Consider the following 19,369-nt stretch of genomic DNA (forward strand, 5'->3'; position numbering starts at 1 on the left):
GAACCTCTTTGGTATTCGGAGGTCACGATTTCGGGTTTACATTTTTAAGTTGGTCATTCTCTTTGTTCCCTTTCTGATGCCCCAGTCTTCTGGAGATAATTTGCTTGGTGGTTCGTAGCTGCAAACATGCATTTGAATCTTTTTTTCTTTTTTTAAGATTTTATTTATTTATTTGACAGAGATAGAGACAGCTAGCGAGAGAGGGAACACAAGCAGGGGAAGTGGGAGAGGAAGAAGCAGGCTCATAGCAGAGGAGCCTGATGTGGGGCTCGATCCCATAACGCCGGGATCACGCCCTGAGCCGAAGGCAGACGCTTAACCGCTGTGCCACCCAGGTGCCCCTGCATTTGAATCTTTTGAGAGAATATAGCCCACCAGGGGGACTGCTGTGATTATTATAAGCAGGATATTCCCAATGTCGGTAGTGCACTTTGGAACCATGGTCCCCAAGACCAAATCAAAATCAAATAAATCAAATAAAGACTCCATTCAAGGAGTCATCTTTTTTTTAGCCAAGTAGTTTGCTCAGTGATCTTATTTAAGTAAGTTTCAAATCCCCCTGAAGTATTAATCCAGGTGTAGCAGGTGGTGTTGGCCATAGCACGGACACCTCTTTGCTCAGCTAAAAGATAATTAAGGGCAGTCATTATCAAGAACAATTCTGGCCAGAGAATCTAAGGATTTTTGTTTGGAAGCTATGGTTTCAGCAACAGATTTCACAATACTTTCAAGAGTTAAAGGAAAAGTTCTTTATCATAGCTTCAAAGGAGCAGTGAGATACCAAAGGAAGCTAATTTTAAATCAGGAATGCCTCCTGGTAATTCCCTTCTGAGTCTGTGACTCAGGACTGGAAGGGTGACAGCCGTGGAGGCCAGAAATTTTTAGGGGTCTGTAGACCACACATGCAGTTTTATTCTGATTACCCTTGCCTTGTGTCCCTTTTAACGTACAGAGCTTGGATGCAAGGATCCCTGGATTTGGAGCTGTTAACCGGAGACAGGGAACTGGATTAGGTGTTTCTAGCGTCATGGACAGAGACAGAGATTGGAGTGTTTGATGGCAAACCTAGCGGTCTGAAAGTCTTCCTTAGTAATGGCCTGGGAGATGTAAGTGATGTGTTATCTTTCTAGGCTAATGCCAGAGTATAGGAAAGAGAAGAGAAGAGAAAAGGGTTTCATATTTTGTTAAAGTATGAAGTCTTGATGAGATGTCTTAGGTAGAAGCAGTCTACCTTGATGTCAGCTATTTCTCTTCCTCATCCATTTGATTTGGAGGCCCCCAGCATCTGCACAGGACCAGGTGTCAGGTGGCTCAGGTGGAGCCTTCTTTAGCTGTGAGATGTATTCCAAAGGGTCTAGTCCTTAAAGTTTGCCTGCCATGTGGGTAATGAGGAAGACTTGGTGTAGTCCCTTCCAAAAAGATTTAAGGGAAGTCTTTGTTCTTGCTGATTTCAAATCAGAAGGTGGGAGAAAATTGGAAATTTTAGTTTGGAGAGTCATAGCCAAATATTTATTTGAGGAAACAAAGAATTCAGGATTGAGTCCAGTTTATACAGAATTGTATAACAAAACATCAAAGACAATTAACAGGATTAGAATCTAACATCTACAAAGTGAAACACATTTTTTCTCTCTACAATTACCCCCATTTTCCCCAAAGATAATCACAGTAAAACTAATTTGCATTAAACTCGGCCTGATTATTTACGTAAGTGTAGCAAGAATAGTGATTGACCATATAAGCTCTTTTTAAGACTGCTTTGCTGGAACGTTTCATAAGGAATCTCAGATTGAACTCTTAAAAGCCCCAGAAGCCAGGAAGTTAAGCCAAGGACTTGCCATCATGTTTTACCTGCGGTAGGATTCCAGTATATTCCAGCAATATAGTTAATGTTTTCAATTGTGTCGTATTGCAAGAACAACAGATTCTTATTAACTTATGCAAACAATTAACTATATTTCTGTGAAGAAACCTAAGGATTTCCAAATTCTGGACGGACCAGATAGGGAGACAAAGTGAATGTTCCATGTTTCTTTACAAAGGTACACTGTAATCACTGTAATTCTGAGATAGCTTAGGAGAAAAGGTTTCCTTAAATCTGGAAAAACAAAACATTAGAGAACCAGTTATGCTTTCAAACAAAAAGGCATTCTCCTCGTTAGTCTTCTTGAATCCAATTTTTCCATTAGTTCTGGAAATTTTTGCCCAGTTCATCTTTATGATCTTAAAGTTATCAGAAGCCTGTGCTTGTCAAAGTCCTTCCCATGAATCTTACTGAAGTTGAAGCACTTTTGCAGGAACAGCTTTGCAAAAGCATGAGAGTCAAACAACAACTCTGTGAATATCAAAAAGGCTTAAAACATGACCATTGTTAAAGATCTGATGTGAGTTGATTACAATGGAATTGACAAGGAAATTTAGTTATTTCTGGGACACCCAACATTGTAAAATGATACCTGGAATTATGATGATAACATTATCCCAGGGTATATCAGAATTTAGGAATTTCATAATATTTCTGAAACACTTAGAACAGGTACTTACACAAATACAACAGAAAGAAAGCTTAGTATTACTTCTTCTTTGACAGTGTCGCCCGTGTCATTTAGCATGTCAAATAAACCTAATTTATCTCCCTTTTTAGAAGGAGAGAGAACAAATTTTTTAAGGTGTTCCAGGGACCCTCTGGAAAATCCCAAAGTTATTTTGGGGCCAAAAAGACTTCATTTAGAATTCGATTTGGGGAAGTTTGTCAAAAATATCAAAAAGTTTAAAAACACTTGGTCAAATAGTATCGTAGCTCACTGGGAGACAATACTTAGTTATCTATGGAAACCATAGTGACAAAGACTTCTCAGGAAAATACAGAAAGTTAAATAGTTGTAAAATAATTTTTAAAAAATTAGCTGTTCTAATAAGGAAGACCGTTTTCTCAAGTAATCAAGGACCTGAGGATAAAGTTAAAATAAAGCACAACTAATTATTCTGGTAAGACACAAAATCTTTGCTTTTTAAGCAGATTACTTATAAGGCAAATAAACTTTTACAATCTGTTACCAAAAGGAGACCAAACGTCCAAGAAAATTTTGCCCTTTTAACAGAGAGAAAACATTCTAATTTTGTACCAGTGTACTTTTTATATTAAAACCCATCTTTTTTTAACATAAATTTATTTCATTCTTAACCAGCCTGACCACACATAAAGTTCCTTTCCCAAGATTCCTTTTCCATAAACCTTCTACAATTTTTTTCTTATTTTTTTTTCTCTTTCCCATTCTGAAATAGCCAGTCTCACTTTAGGGCAAAAATGAACCTACCTTTTCTTTCCTTTCCTTTCCTTTCCTTTTCTTTTCTTTTCTTTTCTTTTCTTTTCTTTTCTTTTCTTTTCTTTTCCTCTCTTTCTTTCTTTCTTTCTTTCTTTCTTTCTCTCTCTTTCTCTCTCTCTCTCTCTCTCTCTCTCTTTCTTTCTTTCTTTCTAAAAATGCATCTCCATTCCTCATACCTTCTTTTACTGAAAACACACATCCTACTTTCCTGCATATGAAGGTATTTCCCTTATTATTTCTAGTAGCTTTAATTATATATATTAGAATTTTTAACCCCTTAATTTTTAGTGAAATAAGCAAACAACTGGGAACTGTCCTTTACATTAGCATTCTCTGGCTTGATGTTATAAATGTTATAAATACTTCTTATAATTTTTAGAAACATATGCTTTCTCATAGTAAATTTCTCAACATGGCACAAAACGTGTTTACTAGTAGACCCAAAATATCTTTAGTTTCTCTGTAAAGAAAGCCAAGCGTGGACAAGCCCATTTTTAGTAATTAATTTTTGTGTGTGTTTTATCTTATTTGGAAATGATCTAGATATTTAATGACTATCCATTATTTAAATTAACTTGGCAAAACTTTAAGGTTTCAGGTTACCAAAAAGATTTGGGAAACTATTTTTAAAAAATTACCCAGAAACTTTTATCTTGCTTACATCTATTTAATTTTACTTGTTCCCAAGAATTACATTTAATTACTTATTATAGTTCCATCATACTGTGTTATTTTACTTGCTGACAAATTTTGTAACAGAGATAACATGAACTTATTTGACTAATAAACCAGGAAGAATAAAAATTGCATTTATTCGATGTTGATAACTCTAAAGACATGTCTATTTTAATTAAACCAAGAAACTTAAACAACAAACTTAAATTAACTTCAATACCAAATATTTTCTCAGATTACATGAACCTGAGAGGTATTTGGGTTAGTTTCTACTCTACGTCTGAGAATCCTACGAATCCTTAATTCATGTAAGTGCTTAATTTTCTTCAACCCAATTAAATAAGACTCTTTTACAAATTGATTTTAGTAGTACCATCCAGTGGCAGAAAATATCGCACATCCATGACATATATACATAGAGAGATACACACAGACAGACGTATAGGCAGACACAGACACCTTACAGCTTCCATTTTAAAATCACTACTATGAATCACATACAAAACTCACTAGTGATGAAAACGCTAACTTTAAGTTGTTTTTCTGGTAGATGAAATAAGTTAAGATTACCTGCTCAGATGGCTAAAGCTTTTTACTAATAATACTTGTGGTGAAGACATTTAAAATATTTTTCCTTCCCCTAAGTTTTAAATAACCTTTCCCTCTGGGTAGATAGTTTCATTTTAGCTTAGGGGAGGAGGCCTAAAATAATTTCTATCAGGCTCTGAATATCAGCTTTCAATCTGGCCAATTTCTGACTACGGAGCTACTTAAAGCTCCTTTTAAATATCTTGCCAGTTTTTAGCTGGAAACGGTAAATATTTCTGGCAGTATTGAACCACCCTGTGGACTCGAGAAGTTCCCAAAGAGGATGCAAAAGATAATTCATTTTTCTCTCTCTGCTGGGCACTATAGGCAGATATGTGGGGGAGTTGACTCTAGGAAGAAATCTCACCCTTCACTGGCTTCTGCCAGTTTTCCCAGGATCCCCTCTGTAGGCTTCTGTACCTGCCAGAATTTGACAATATTCTTCATGAATTATATTTTAGTTTCTCTTGTCTGTTTAAGGGAACTACGTAGCAGTCTACCAGAAAATCCCTCAGAGTCCTGTCAACTCTAGGAGGAGCCCATATGGGGAAACTCCTTTGAGGGTAGACATGAGGGTGTCTGCAAAAGCCACACTTGGTGGACTTCTCTTTGTGGTCTTGTGGTCTCTTCAGAATGAGAAGATGGTTTAGACAGAGGATTACTAGAATGAGGACTCAAAGGAGGGTAGGAGGGTGTAGTAGGACTTACAACAATCTTATGGTCTTATTTTAGGTGCCCCTATGTCTTTAAGATTTTACAACAAATCTTTCAGTGAAGTTATTTTGGAATTTTTAAAGCCTTTTGGAGGCTGCTGCATGCAATTAAAGTAGGTACCCCATTATGTTTGTTTGATTTGGGAGCCCTTGCTTTCAAGCACACTTTTAATGATCTTATCTAATTGGAACGCTCCCCATAATGGCCATTGTAACAACAGGTCATTTTTAATACGATTTTGTTATTTTTGTGTAGATATTTACAGCTTCCAGTTCTTAGACATAAAATAGGCAGGTGTGTTGGAAGGTGGTACACTCAACTCTTTGGAATTTAAGGATCCCATTTTTATTTTTACTTATTTATTTTTTCAGCTAAGACTTTGGGTCTCTTAGAGCCAAACGAACACCCAAAAGGGATGTGCCTCTGTGGTTGGGGATTGTGTGGTATTTTGCACATTCTCATGGCATGGGAATTTTCTTGAGTTTGGCGGATGACCTAGTGTCAATCTAACCCATTCCGTGACCAACTTCCCCTAACACGGGAGTCTTTGGGTTAGGTGATGAGTCCCCTAACAACTTTTGAATGTTTGACCCATGCCCACCAATTGTGCAGCCACTTCTGAGATTCCCCTTAGCAACAACCTTTATCTACACAAACGAGACAAATAAACATGTGCACCTGAATGTATCCACAGTACCCAGGAGATGTTGCTGCGTCTTGGCCAAGAGAAGATCGTGTGCACCACCAGCGATTCCTGTGGAGCTTGGGACTAGAGAAAGGACTGAACCAGGAGACTCCAAAAGTGAGTACTGTGGACTAGACTGGGTTTGCAAAAGGGGAATTACAGACTAGAAAGCCAACTAGATCGCGAACTCAGCACAAAGAAAATACAGCTCAGAACTGAGAGGAACTGACCCACAGCCCTTGGAAATGGTGAGAAGGACAAAATGCTCAAAAGAGTTCACACGATCATGCCTGTGTTTCTCATCGTCCCTAAGCCATTGGAAGTCTCCTTCAGTCCCACTGCTGCCACCAAATCTGTTAAAAAAAGAATTCGACTGAGTATTAAAGATCTTATTGGCTTTTTAAATGATTAATGAGTCCAGTAGCATCCCATCTAGGATACAGAGAGGAGCTCTGAAGAGCTGAACAAAATTAGATACTTTTATAGGCAGAAGAAAGCAGGGACAGGGAAAGAGTAGATTACCTCTTCTTTCTTTGGGGGACAGAGTACCTTTCTTTCTTTCTTCTTTTTTTGGGGAAAGAAGAATAGATTACTCCTCTTTCCTTGGAGGACAGAGGCAGATTACCTCACTAGTCCTGCCAGGAAATTCCAGATTGACTGGTTTAAGATTTATTCCTGGGGGAGGTTGAAACTGCAATTAGGTTAAGTGTTAAGTCTTGGTTTTCTAATGTGGGGCTTAGCACAAGTGACTCCATTTGAGGCCTACTCCCCCCCCACTCCCCCCCCCCCATTTTTCTCCCCCTCTTTCTCTCTCTTTTAGAGATGGGGGGCAGAGAGAGAAGAAGAGAGAGAATCTTAAGCAGGCCCCCCACTCAGCGTGGAGCCTGACATGGGGCTCAATCTCACAACCCTGGGTCATGACCTTAGCCAAAATCAAGAGTCTAATGTTTAACTGACTGAGCCACCCAGGTGCCCCAAGCCTGTTGTCTCTTTTTTAAAACAAAAGTTAGAGAATAAAAGCAAGACATGGAATTGCTTATAGAGAATGATCCAAAGTTAGAAAAAAAAAAAAGAAAGAAGAAAGAAAGAAAGAAAGAAAGAAAGAAAGAAAGAAAGAAAGAAAAGAAAGAAGAAAAAATGATATGCAGGGAAAAAATGGTTGGAAGGAAATACACAAAAAGCTAACAGGGTGACATTAAGGGGGATATAATAATTTTTTCTGTATATTTCCATGTTTCTAATTATTCCTTAATGTGAATCAAGGGTTACTTTCTATCAGAGAAGATAGCATTGATTCTTAAAAGTTGCAACGAATTTCTAGTGCTGGCAACACATTTTAAGCAGTGATGTTCATATATTCATTCATTCGTTCACTCATTCACTCAGTCAATAAAGGTTAAAAAAGTACCTGATACATAGTATGAATTATTTAAGTATTAGAATGATATTTTTTATTAGTTCCAGCAAAATTCCCTCATACCCCATACTGTGCCAAGGGCTGGGGTAGCCCTGGGGTCTAGCAATGAAGCAGGCTTAATGTCTGTCCTCTGGAAGCTCCTAACCTTGGGTGGGGAGGGGGATCCCCCAAGCAGAGCCTTAGATGGTATCCATCGAGTGGGCAGCTGTGACCTTGGGAGGTCCACGGGTTGGGACTCTCAGAGTTAGAGGAGGGCTGGATAAGCTGCGTGGACATAACGATGTCTCAGATGCTCATCCAAATGAATCAGTTTGTCCTCAGTCACTAGTGTGGTTTCATATGTGCCTTCCCATACCCTTAGATGCCAGCCCCCATCTCTACTCTGCTAGTTGACTTTCCCAGGCACAGACTGCAGGATACCCTGGAGGATTCTAGAACCCTCAAAAATGGGTGCCAGTGTAGATACAGTCTGCCAGAGATTCCCCAGGGATCTAAGTATACCACCTGTGAGCTACTGCCATCTCCCCTAAATGACACCATCTGATTCAACTTTGTCCCCCTCTTGGAGCCTGGCACTTTCAACATACATTTGACCCTGGGCACATTCCCCACCTCCCATCTTCCTTGTCTGATTCCCCAGGATCCATAAGACTTAACTCAGCCCTTTGATGGAATCAGGATTTGAAATGAAGTCTCTATAATGATATTACTTCCCAGGCCGAACCTCCTAGCCCCCTTGGCTCACTGCCCACCCTGACTTCCATTGTCTGTGTCCTGGGCAGACCCAAGGGAGGCTCCTTCAGGATTCTGAGTGTTGGCCAGAATCAAGGGACTTATTATTTTTTTTTTTTTTGCCTTAACTTGGTCATTCTCATTTGTTTCCCAGTTGCTTCCTTGCAGATGGTGATAAACCTCAATATTTATCCAGGAAAACCTGGGGAATCATTCCTGTTAATTCTGTCTGACCTATATGGACCAGCTCCCATCCATGAACCAAAAGCTAGCTATACAATAGTCTGGACGACTACATTTTCCCAATATTTGGTCCCTTTTGTTTCTAGTGGTAAACATAAGTTATATCTTTTCCCAAGGTAAAATTAGGCCTGAAAAGTGGAACTTTGAAAAAGCAGGGACCAAGTCATGGCTGTGTGCTGCATGGTGGACACATTTATAAGCTGGGAGGAGAATAATAAAAGGCATCGAAAACATCTTAAGAAAATTAGCTCTTGCATTCCCATTGGTAGGTTTATACCATAACTTGATACTTCGTTTTAATTTGCAGTTTTACAAATCCTCCAGATTTAGAGATTACGGGCTAATTGACTCCTCTTGTGCAGGTGAACATAGCACAAGCCACATTCGGGCCAGGAGGTCCACTAGCTTTATGGTTCCCCACTCCTCCAAGCCCAGCTCAGATTGATCATAGCTGTTGCAGATAAGTGCAGGGCCCAAAGCTGATGCTCAGTGTTCACCCAGGATATTCCAGCTCGCAGTCTTGCAAAGGAGCAGGAATACAGTGTTGTAACTACGTCCGCTAGTGCTCAGCAGATTTCCTTGGCCTTTGACTAGTTTATACAATGATACCAGGAAGACCTCCAGGTTGGTCCTACTTTAAAATATATGACCGAGGTAGGAAAATTACAATTATAAATAAATTACCATTAATTCGTTATTTCAGAACATGACCCTTCACTTGATGAAAGACGTCTATGGAGAAGCCTTAAATAACCAGCTGTCCCAATGCAGTAAATCAGATTCAATTCACAAAAATTCAATTTACAAACATCTTTTTGGGGACAGAGCTATTATGCAAAGCAAGGCACACCTGTAGCTTTAAGAGAATTCCAGCAAGTTCTCAGGCGGCTCCTTTGCTGGGAAGAGCATCAGGAACCCTGCGTTGGCCTCCCCCTCCTCCGCCCGCCCCACGCACCCTGGTTCAGCCTTGTTTATACATTTTCTGATCCCTGGTCCAGGTATTCCTTGTTTGTCAGGTGCTAAGTGTATCAGGCCTCATTCTGTGGCAAGCGACAGAAAACCCAAAGCAAAGGGAATTGAGGTAACAATGGGAATTTACCAGGTCACAAGACAGAAAGACGCAGGGATGGCGTTGGGTTCAGGTATGTCTGCATGTAGGGCTTAACACACGCAGGCCCATTTCTCCATTTCTGCTCTGCTCTCTGCTGTGTGGGCACCATTCTCAAGCCCTCCCTGATGGCCTCTGACAGTTCTCCGCTCCACTCTCCTGGAGTGGGCGTGGGGAGTGGACCACTGCTGTCCATCAGCTCAAACGCTCCCCTGGTGTCTATTTAAGAAGAAAATACAAAATTCACTCTGATTGGACCAGCTTAGGTCACATGCCTATTCCTGAACCAATTACAGTGCTCAGAGAGCTAGGGTGCGCTGATTGGCTGGGACCTGAAGCAGGAGCCCCACCCAGATGCCCTCGGGGTTGGAAGGGAAGGCAGGGGCTCCTGCTAGGGTGAGGGGCTTGCTCTGCGAGGACAAACACACGTTGCCATGTTGACTTCCTCCCTCTGCTGGAAAAGTGTATGACTTTTTTGGGGGAGAACTTTTGGGAGAGCAGCGCTCCAGGTCTTTAAAAGTGTGCTTAAGAGGGGATGCTGGAGGAGGCGAAGACGGCCCAACTGGCCTCTCCATGGCCAAAGACCAGTAATTCATGGCTGAATAGCCATGTAGGTCAGCTTCTTCCCCATTTCTCCTTGTTCAGGAATCACCTCTCCCACCTCTAATGGCACACTTCTGAACCCTGCTCTCCGGGGAGTCTTTGAAGGCTCATTCACACTGAGGTGTCCACAGCTGAGAAGACTGCTCTGTTGCCTCCATGGAGAGAGATTCCTGACCTCAGCAGCAGAGAAAACCGTTTAGGGAGGGGAAGGAAACCTCATGGTTGAATTCCAGGCAGGCTTTCCCCCGGAGTAAAGGAAAGCACCTACTCAGTGGTGATGACCTCCTGGGCCACCTGAAATTGAGAAGCAGGTTCTGTCCGTGAGAATCCAGATGGGGCCATGAACGTTTCCAGACCAACTCCCCACTGAATACATGGACCTCTACATCTCTTAACATCTTCCTTCTGCCTGGAGAAGGTGTACCTGAAGGAGGCTACTACCATTCTCCTAGAGCCACTGACTCTCTGTAATTATAAGGCTTTACAGATCATTGGAGGGTGTCTTCATATGGTGTGGAAACTGAGGTCTGGGGCGGGAGGACTTGGTGGAGGTCTACTCCTCCACTCCCGAGCCCAAGCAGTCCCGCTGGATGCTTTCCCTTTGTGCTTGACTCTTTTGGTCACAGGCAATGGTCATGTCAAGGGCTAGTTTTTACCACGAGAAAAGTTACAGGGAAGAAAAGCAGAGCAATGTAGAAACAAAACCAAAATGAGCGTTGTTGCCCCAGGAAGCACAATTCTAAAGCAGTAGTTGGGTCACATTCTATGAATCAGTCTAAAGACAGAGGTCAGAACCAATCTATTTGGTGTGAGAAGTATTACTTTCAAAGGAGTGTGCCTGGAAGCCAAGCACTTACTACAAGGTGCTGATATAATCCAACGTGGTGCAGCTTCTAAAGCTCTTGCTTCTGAGCTGGTACAGGAGTCACCAAAGAACCCATGACCACCATCCAACTAACTTGCCAGCCCAGGCTCCCAATGACTTCCATGAATTTCAAGAAGTCAGAAAGCCGATGTTGAGTCGAAGGAGACACTGCAGGAGCGGAAAGCCCGGGACAGAGTACCCCGCTGGGTGGCAGGAGTGGCTGTCCAGCCAGAGGGCTGTGAAGATTGGCGAGTGCAGGACTCCTGGATGCAGGGTGGGGCCCTGGGAGTCTCTGCTTGAACTCCAGCCACAGGCGTCCAGCCCTGGCCAGGCGGGGCAGTGGCACTGAGAAGTACTCCAGAGTCTGAGAAGGGGAAGAGGGAGTCAGTGAGGAGAGGCCTTCCAGGCAGTACCAGAGCTAGAGGATAAGGGTGGAGAGGCCCAGAAATTCTGGAGAAGGTGGAAAGGATCAAAGGGCCACAGGCTGTGGCAGTGACCACTAAACTCTGTGGGGGAACTCCTGTGCTTAGTGGGACGCAGGTAGGCGTCAAGTTTTGGTCTCTGAAAGACTCCAAGCTTCCGGTCATTGGCCAGCGCCCCTCGCACCTGGATTCCCACCGCCAAGGAGCTCTGCTGCCCAGGGAGGTCTCCCTGCATTGCCCCAAGGCAGCCAGCGCGAGTCCTCGGGGAACGCAGAGCGCACGGGCGCCGACAGGGGGCGCCGGCGAACCCCCAGCCGAAATCCTCGGCGGGGCTCAGGCCGTGGGGCGCGGCCTCTAGGTGGTGGGCGGTCGTTGCCCAGTCGGCTCAGGCCAGCTGAGTCGCACAGAATCTCTGCGGCCTCCGAGCAGCCGTGCGCACCAGTCGAGGGCCACCGGGTCGCCTGAGATGCACGGCCTTAGAAGGCCGCGGGCACCTCGGGCCTGGAAGACGCGTCCCGGGTCAGGAGGCCACCACTCGGGCTCAACCCCGATGGGCGCTGCGGTGGGCCGGAAGACAGTGCCAGGACCCGCGGCCCGGCTCCCTGCCTCCCACGACCCATGCGGGGCCGGCGGCGTGAGGGTTAAAAGGCGACTGCCACCCCCATTCTCTTGGGGAGAAAGTGCCTTTTCTCCAAGTCCATATGGCCACTTCCTTTCGACCTGCTCGGCCCTGCTCGCCTCTTTGTCCGAGCTGTCACTTATAAAGAATCACTTGACTTACAATAACAGGTTCAAAAGACGACAGAGTATAATCAGTTGATCCACGAAGAATTGAAATAAAGAACACCCCACTGCTCTGGCTATCATTCCCATAGAGATAGTGATATCATTGATGTGATTGCGATGCTAATTTCTATACAAGAAAAAAAAAACCCTTGTATTTTGGAATTTGTTCAAAGAGAATTTCAGACACATCAGATTGGAAGATGCAAACTGAATTCCTAAACTTTTTGGGGTAGGCAGGGGATTTTTTTTTTTTTAACACCACTGCAAAGATTTGAGTGGACTTTAAGAATCTCATAGAACCAGCTTGTTGGGGGAAACATTCTTTTCTCCCTCCCCAAAATCCTGGGCAGAGAGAGAGAGAGAGACAGATAGATGATAGATAAAGATCAAGAACGCCCTGGGTTTTCAGGACAGAGCCCAAGGGTGCAGGCACGGGTGACCAGGCCGGGTACCCACAGACGTCACACCTCGGGAGTGGGGTCAGAGGCAACGAAGTGCCAAGGCCAGGGCCAGGGGCAGCGGGGTCCCGTCTGTACCTGAGCCTCTAGTCTGGCCCCTCTGCTCCTCTTGGCGCAAAGTTTTCTGTACCCAACCCCACTCTTGCAGTGGTTCTTTACCACCGAGTGCCTCCTTCCACAGGAAGGGTGGGGGGTGGGGAGGCTGTGTCGTGCTTTTTCTTTATCTTTGCTGTTTATGTATTGTGGTGCCCTGGTTTAAAACCCACCAGTCATCTAAGGGAAACTCAGATCAGGCAGGCTAGAACAAGTCTTACCTGAATCAATGTTTTAAGTGTCCCTGTGGCTTGGCGTTTTGAATAATCAATCTGTCTCCAAAGCTTCTTAATCATGCACAACACAGGCCTTTCTCTCTCTCTCTCTCTCTCTCTCTCCCCTCCCTCCCTCCCTCTCTCCTCCATTATTTGTCAACTCTTTTGGATCCTGTCTTTCTGCTATTAACATGCCCCAATGTCACATGCAAGTCTTTTCTTTAAAACAAGCTCCTCATTGGTGTATCTGGATACTTCTTTTATTATTATTACTGAATCTTTTTTCCCATAATGACACCAGGATCATTATATAATCCCATAACAAAGAGGCTTTTGAGGCACCAGCTTTTGTCAACTCTAGGACAGAGAATCCATAATTGCATTATTCAGCTTTTTCCCCCTTCTTTCCCCCTCTTCCTTGCTTCACAGAAACCCAACCTCCTGCATCACTCACATCTCTACCTTGTTACCTCGCCTTACATTATTTACCAAAGCGTTTGCCTTGAGGACCAGCATTTGCAAAGTTGCCTTAAAAAAGTTATTTTGTTTGATAATTAAGTCCTGGAGCCCACCGCGTGATGATTATTCTGGACCCATAAGGCAGAGAACCTGCGTGACGTTTTTCTCGAAGTTTAATTACCGTATGCTAATTTCCTTGCCTACTACGTGATTAATTAAAATCATATTTTCATAATCATTTGGCACTAGTATTGTTTTAGAATTATCATGATCTTCTAAATAGTGTCTGTAAATAAAGTCGCCTCTAATGGCAGGCGCGGGAGGCGAGGCTGAGGACCTCTTCGTGTTTGTATCGCGGCGATTGGCAACATAACTGCCTTATTTACATTAAATACGCCACAAGGTTACAGCGCGGATCAACGTCATTTGATCGCTGATGACTCCCTTAAACGCCCGGGCTGTGACTGATTCTCCGCGTCCCGCTGTCCACCGAGATTCACCCGGGAGTTTTTTTTTTTTTCCCCCAGAAAAGAAACAGACTTTAAATAGTTTCAGGAGCAGGTAAGAATTAAGCTTTTTCCTCTCCCCCTTTCCGTCTCTCTCTCCTCTCCCTCTGTGGCAATCTCTCTCTCCCTCTCGGCTGGATAAAAAATTCTTTAGTCAAAGGCAGGAATGCAAAGTAGTGACAAGCGAAGGGGCTGATATATGTCTCAGTAACGAGTCTGACAATCAGAATGTAGCTCTTGGAGAATAGATAGATTTTAATAAGTGTGTTTACATGAGCTCAAGGTCAGAAGCAAGCTGCGCTGTGTTAAATGGTTTCTTAGTTGCTAGACAGAGAGAAAAAATGGACGATCACACACCATTCTTTGTAGATTATTATATCAAGGGTTCAGTCTCTGGCTCATCAAAGCTAAATGCCGCAAGACCTATCTAGTTGCTGTGAATTATGCCAGGGCGACAATGGAGAGCGTTTTTAATGGTACAATGCATTTCACCTACCAGATAGGGGGAGGCCAAGCCGGGGATGGGGATGTCTGCTGGGGCTGGGTGATGAGTATCAATGAACGGGGCGATTCTGAAAAGAGGCAGATGAAAATCGAGCCCGCCCTGCCCCGGCTGGGCTGGGAACAGTTCACAGGGCTCTGCCGAGTGGGCGAGCGAGGCGCGCGAGCAGGGCGCCCGTCCCCCCTCAGCCCCGGAAAATGATCAAGTCAATCATGTGGACATGTTTCATTATTCATTGAACACAATCTTTTACAACGCTCCGTTTACGTGCCCGAGTTTGCTCCCGACGCCCGCGTTTCAATGTTTAAGGTAAGGAAAACAAAGGTGGGGGGGATCGCGGGGCGCGGCGCGTGGGGGTGGGGGCGGGGGGGGGCGCGGCGGGTGGGGGGGGGCCGGCGTCCGGGAGGTGGCAAAGTGAGTTTGGACTCTTGGCGTGGCCCCCCCGTCCCCTCCCCCTCCCCATCTCGGCTAGGCCTGCCGCCGGGCTCCTTCTCGCCCCATCGCGATTAAAAAATACGGTCTAATTAAATATCCGTGGCTGTGACGTTGGCGAGAGAAGCTGTCAGCGGGGGGAAAAAGAGGAAGAAACCGAGAAAGCGGCGGCGGCCGGGCATCGAATGGCGCTAGAGAACTTCGGCGGCGAGCTGGACCTGCGCCTGGGCCGCCGCCTCCCCCGCCCGCGGTCCCGGGACCGTTACTTTGAAAAGGAGTCGCCGGGCCGCGAGCCGGGGGCGCAAGCCGGACCCCGCGCCCAGCTCCGGGCCCAGCCGGCGCGCCCCACCCGCGCGCGGCCCGCGCGCCGCTCTCAGGCCCCGGGAAACTTTCAAAAGGGTCTGGGGGGTGGGGGGAGTCGTCTGGAGAGGGGGAGGCTGGGGCCGCGGAAACTTCTGCTCAAGTGACTTTCCCCATTTTCTCCTCTGCCTGAGACTCGGGCGCCCCTCGCTCCCTTTCTCCCTTCGCGGCTCTCTGCGGGATTCTGGCCCCGCCGCCGGGGGGAGAGAGGCTAATTTGTAATCTTTTTTTTTTTTTTTAATCAAAGTTAGCTGATGCTTACAGTGTGTCAAACTTGCGGGCGCCAAGGGCCTCTGAGACCTGCCATTTTGTGTTTTCATTGGCCTCCTGTGGCCCGGGAGCCGGGCGAGGCCGAGGCCGGGGGCTCCGCAGGGCCGGGGTGCCAGGGTCCGAACCTGAGACCCCAGGAAAGGCTGTGACGCCTGCAAGTGCAGGCGGCGTCCGCAGCACCTGCCCCGGCCCAGCCCAGGCCCTGGGGCCAAGCCGGGGGCCAAAGATACAAATAAAGAAACTGAGGGAACTGAGCCGGCCAGCCCTGGGCTGGAGAAATGAGGCCAATCGGAGTGAGGGGGTGCGGGCGTGGGGGCTCTGGAAGGCGGAGGAAATGGAGGGTTGGGGGCGTCTGGGAAAGAGTGCGTTTGGGAGAACAGATCCACTAGCCCAGATGTATCACTGGGGGGAGAATGATCTTTGCTGATAAACCTTTCTGTTTGCTTCAAGACATTATTTTTTTGAAGATCAAGAATTGAGGAAAACAGTCGTAGGCGGGACCGGGATGTATTTTAGGCAAAAAAAAGAAAAGGGGGGGGAGCTTTTCTTTGATGATGAGTAGGAAAGTGTCCAGATCTCGACGCGCCCATCTGTTGCAGTTTTGCAAATAATTTAAAATATAGATATCTCTATATAGATGGATATACGTGAAGCGGAAGGTGGAAACGCAGGCGCCGAGAAGTTAGGAAAAAAGAAAGGGGGATGCGGGGTAGAGAGAGATCTGTCCCCACCCCCTCTCCTCTGAACTCTTCTGAGGAAACTCCAGCAGGGCTTTCTTTGGGGACAGGTGGAAAGTTGTTCCCCCCCCCTTCACTTCTGTATTGTGAGCGTTCCTACTGTCCGCCTCTCGGCGAACATGGACACAGCCCCCGATCATTTGGGGGTTGGGTAGGGACGGCGGGGCAGTGGCGAGGAGCAGAGGGCCGAGGAGGGGCAGGGCGGGGTCCGAGCCCCGCGCGCCGCTCGCAGCCGCGGCTGGGTTTTGTTTGCCGGATATTGTTATGTCTAACGAGTGCCTCACAGGAGACGTGATTTGTCAGCCGCCTTCGTTTTCACTTTAGCAGAAAATACGGCGGCTGCGCGGCTTCCTGGCCTGCGGGGCCGGGCGCCGGGTGCGTGCGGGGGCGCGGGTGGGGGCGCCGGTGCGCGCGCGGGTGGGAGCGGGCGGCCGGCCGGGCAGCGGCCAGGGGCAGTGGGCCGGGCGGGGTGAGTGCGCGCGCGGTGCCGGCCTCCCGCTCCTCCTGCGCCTTCTCCCGGCAGCCGCCGCCGCCGCCGTGCAGTTTAGCAGAAATCCGACAGGGGCCGCGTTTGCTGAGCGCATCCGGCCGCCGGGCAGCCCGAGCGGGCCGCCGGGCCCGGCTGGCCGGTGTAGACGCGAGGAGGGGGTCGGGGCGGGGGGGTGGGGGGCGGGCAGGCGGGGAGGGGCGCGGGAAGCGAGCTTGGCCTGAGCGCTCGCTTCTCCCCGTCTCCGGTGTCCCGGGTGTCTCCGGCGAGTGGGGCAGCCCCTGGAGCCCTGGCCTTGGCGCCCCCGCCCCCAGCCAGGGCTTAGGTGAACTTGGGGTGGGGTGAGCGTGCGTGCGTGCGTGTGTGGGTATGGGGGGGGGGCGACTGGGAACGCACTGTTTTCTTTCCCAGTTTGATATTAGCAACTGGGTTTTTACTTTAAGACCGGCTTTGCTCACTGCTGGGGTTGGGAGGGGGCGATCTTTTCCCATCACTCACATCTTTGTTCATTGTTCACTGAGTGGAAGGCAGGCTACTTAAAGAGACGAAAGAGAGGAAAAAAGGGGGGGAGAGAAAGAGGAAAAAGAGGGGGAGCAAGAAGAGGGAAGGACGAGAGGCGTGGGGGAAAGCGCCCCCGCCCTCGCCCGGGTCGGGCTGGACGGTGAAACAGTAAACCCGCGCACGGAGGGTCGCCGGGAAAGTGGACATTACCGCTTTAATTAACTTCGAGATGCTCCGGCGGCGGGACCTGGCGTAGCCGTGACGCGCCCGCATAAATCTGCCCGGCCCGGGGCTGCTCCGAGAACTCGTACAGTAGCCGCGTCAGATCCAGCGCGCGCCTCCCAGTCCGGAGCCTATTTGCATAATTGGATCTCTCTCTCTCTTTTTTTTTTTTTTGCCTCCTTCTTCCTCCCTGAAACTTGTTTGAAAACCCAAGTGAACACCGCGACGACCTGCACGCTCCAAAGCGAGTGCCAAGTAAGTGCCCTGGCGTGGCCTCGGCGCGCCCCGAGGTTAGCGCGCAAAGCCGGCCAGTGAGGTGCCCGGAGCCGCGCGCTGCCGGCGGGCCTCGGCCGCGGGCTGCTCGCTGGTGGGAGGACTGCGGCCGCGGGCTCCGGGGCTCCCGGCTGGCAGCTCGCAGAACTTTTTCTTCTCTGTCTCCCGACTTCTCGGGCCAGGTGAGGTGTTTGGGCCACGCGTCTACCTGTCGCGAGACTCGGGAGGCGACCTTTGGTGCGCGGTGGAGTTGGGTATCTCGGGTCCCGGGCGAGTAGTCGGTGCCCGCCGCCGTGGAGGGCAGAGCTGCGAGCGAGCGAGGGAGCGAGCGGGGCCGGCTGCTCGTCGCGCCGCGCCGCGGAGGCAGCTCGTCGCCAAATGCTTCCCCCATTATTCTAAGGTTTGTGTCTCAGGCTGTGCGTGCGTGTGTGTGTATGTGTGTGTGTGTGTGATCGGCTGTGCTTTAAAAAGAAAAGCAGCCGAAACAAGAGCAGGAAGGGCTTCTCCCTAAGCTTGCCCCCCATTTCCCCGGCATCATTTATTTCTGTTGCTCAAAGGAGAGAGTGCAGAGCCTCTTTGCTAGACAGGGTCACCGAGAGATTGACAGCTCGGTTGGAAATGCCATAAATGCGATAGCCAAAATGTAGCTGCATTAATAAAATACCAACCCTGGCCTGTCGAGGAAAGTGGTTTTATAGTATCCTTAATTTTATTAAAAATATATAATATATTAGTATTATTTACAGTTCAGAACCTGAGGGAAAGTCGAATAGCTTGAGAGAAAACTGTAACCCTAGTTCCTGTTTGCCTAGAAACTTGCTGGGGGCTGGGCCCGCCACCCTGCCTGGAAGGGGTAAGGACTCAGCTTCCAGCCTGGGGAGTCACAGGGGGGCGCCCCCGGCAGCCCTCTGGCCTCTGCTTATGGAGAAGCAGGGCTTCTGGCTGAAGGCTGCTTTAGTTATGATGTCATTCTGATAGCAGAGTGCAAATGTCTCCTGATTCCACCATTAACCGCCTGGCTGATTTGCTTGGTAATGATAGCACTGACGTCCAGCGCCTTGACAAATGCAGGCCTGCAGAGCCCTAGGAATTAACTTTTCCCCCCACTGAGGAGGGAGCGAGCTGCCAGAAGTCTCACCACTGGGCCCCTGCCTTTGAACTTTGTCCTGTTTCAGTCCAGGCACTGACATGCATGACAGGCCCCTGGGCCCAGAGACCCCTGTTGTCCTATAGTTTGGAAAACTTTTAGAAGGCTTTCATTTCTGGAACACCTCTAATCTGGCAAAACTTGAATCCAGTTGTGACCAGGCAGAGAGATGGGATCTGATGGATGGCCAGGACCCCAGGTATCTCTGGAAGAGGGGATTGTGACATCTGCTTCCTACCTTCAGTCTCTTAACTGTGACTTTATGTTAATATCACTGCAAGTAAAACGGATTTAGTGTGGATTTTTAAATAGTGTACAATGATTTAAGATTTCTTTTGATTTACTGTTCAAATGAAATTTGCATAAATGTGATGAAAATGAACTTAACATCTGGGCATATGAAAAAAGGTTAGTACCTCATATGTCATCTGCAGAGAAAGTCTCTAAAATGCTTTCACCCTAAACTGGGTTCGGGGAGACAGTTCCTGGAGACATAAATGCTAATTATGGAAAACCTGGAGAAAGCGCTTTCGATAAATTTGC

General features: G+C 47.3%; 1 protein-coding gene across 1 annotated transcript in view; it reads left to right on the forward strand.

The window, feature by feature from the left end:
* The first annotated feature begins 14,597 nt into the window (after positions 1-14,597).
* Positions 14,598-19,369, forward strand: part of ZNF536 (zinc finger protein 536) — a 283,922-nt gene continuing 279,150 nt past the window's right edge. The window contains exon 1 of the mRNA XM_087853375.1: positions 14,598-14,706. The gene's annotated coding sequence lies outside the window, so the exon portion shown is untranslated. The remainder of the gene's footprint in view (positions 14,707-19,369) is intronic.

The sequence above is a fragment of the Ursus americanus genome, chromosome 21 (genome assembly GCF_024610735.1).
Source record: "Ursus americanus isolate L20-20 chromosome 21, mUrsAme1.1.p, whole genome shotgun sequence".
Lineage (NCBI taxonomy): Eukaryota > Metazoa > Chordata > Mammalia > Carnivora > Ursidae > Ursus > Ursus americanus.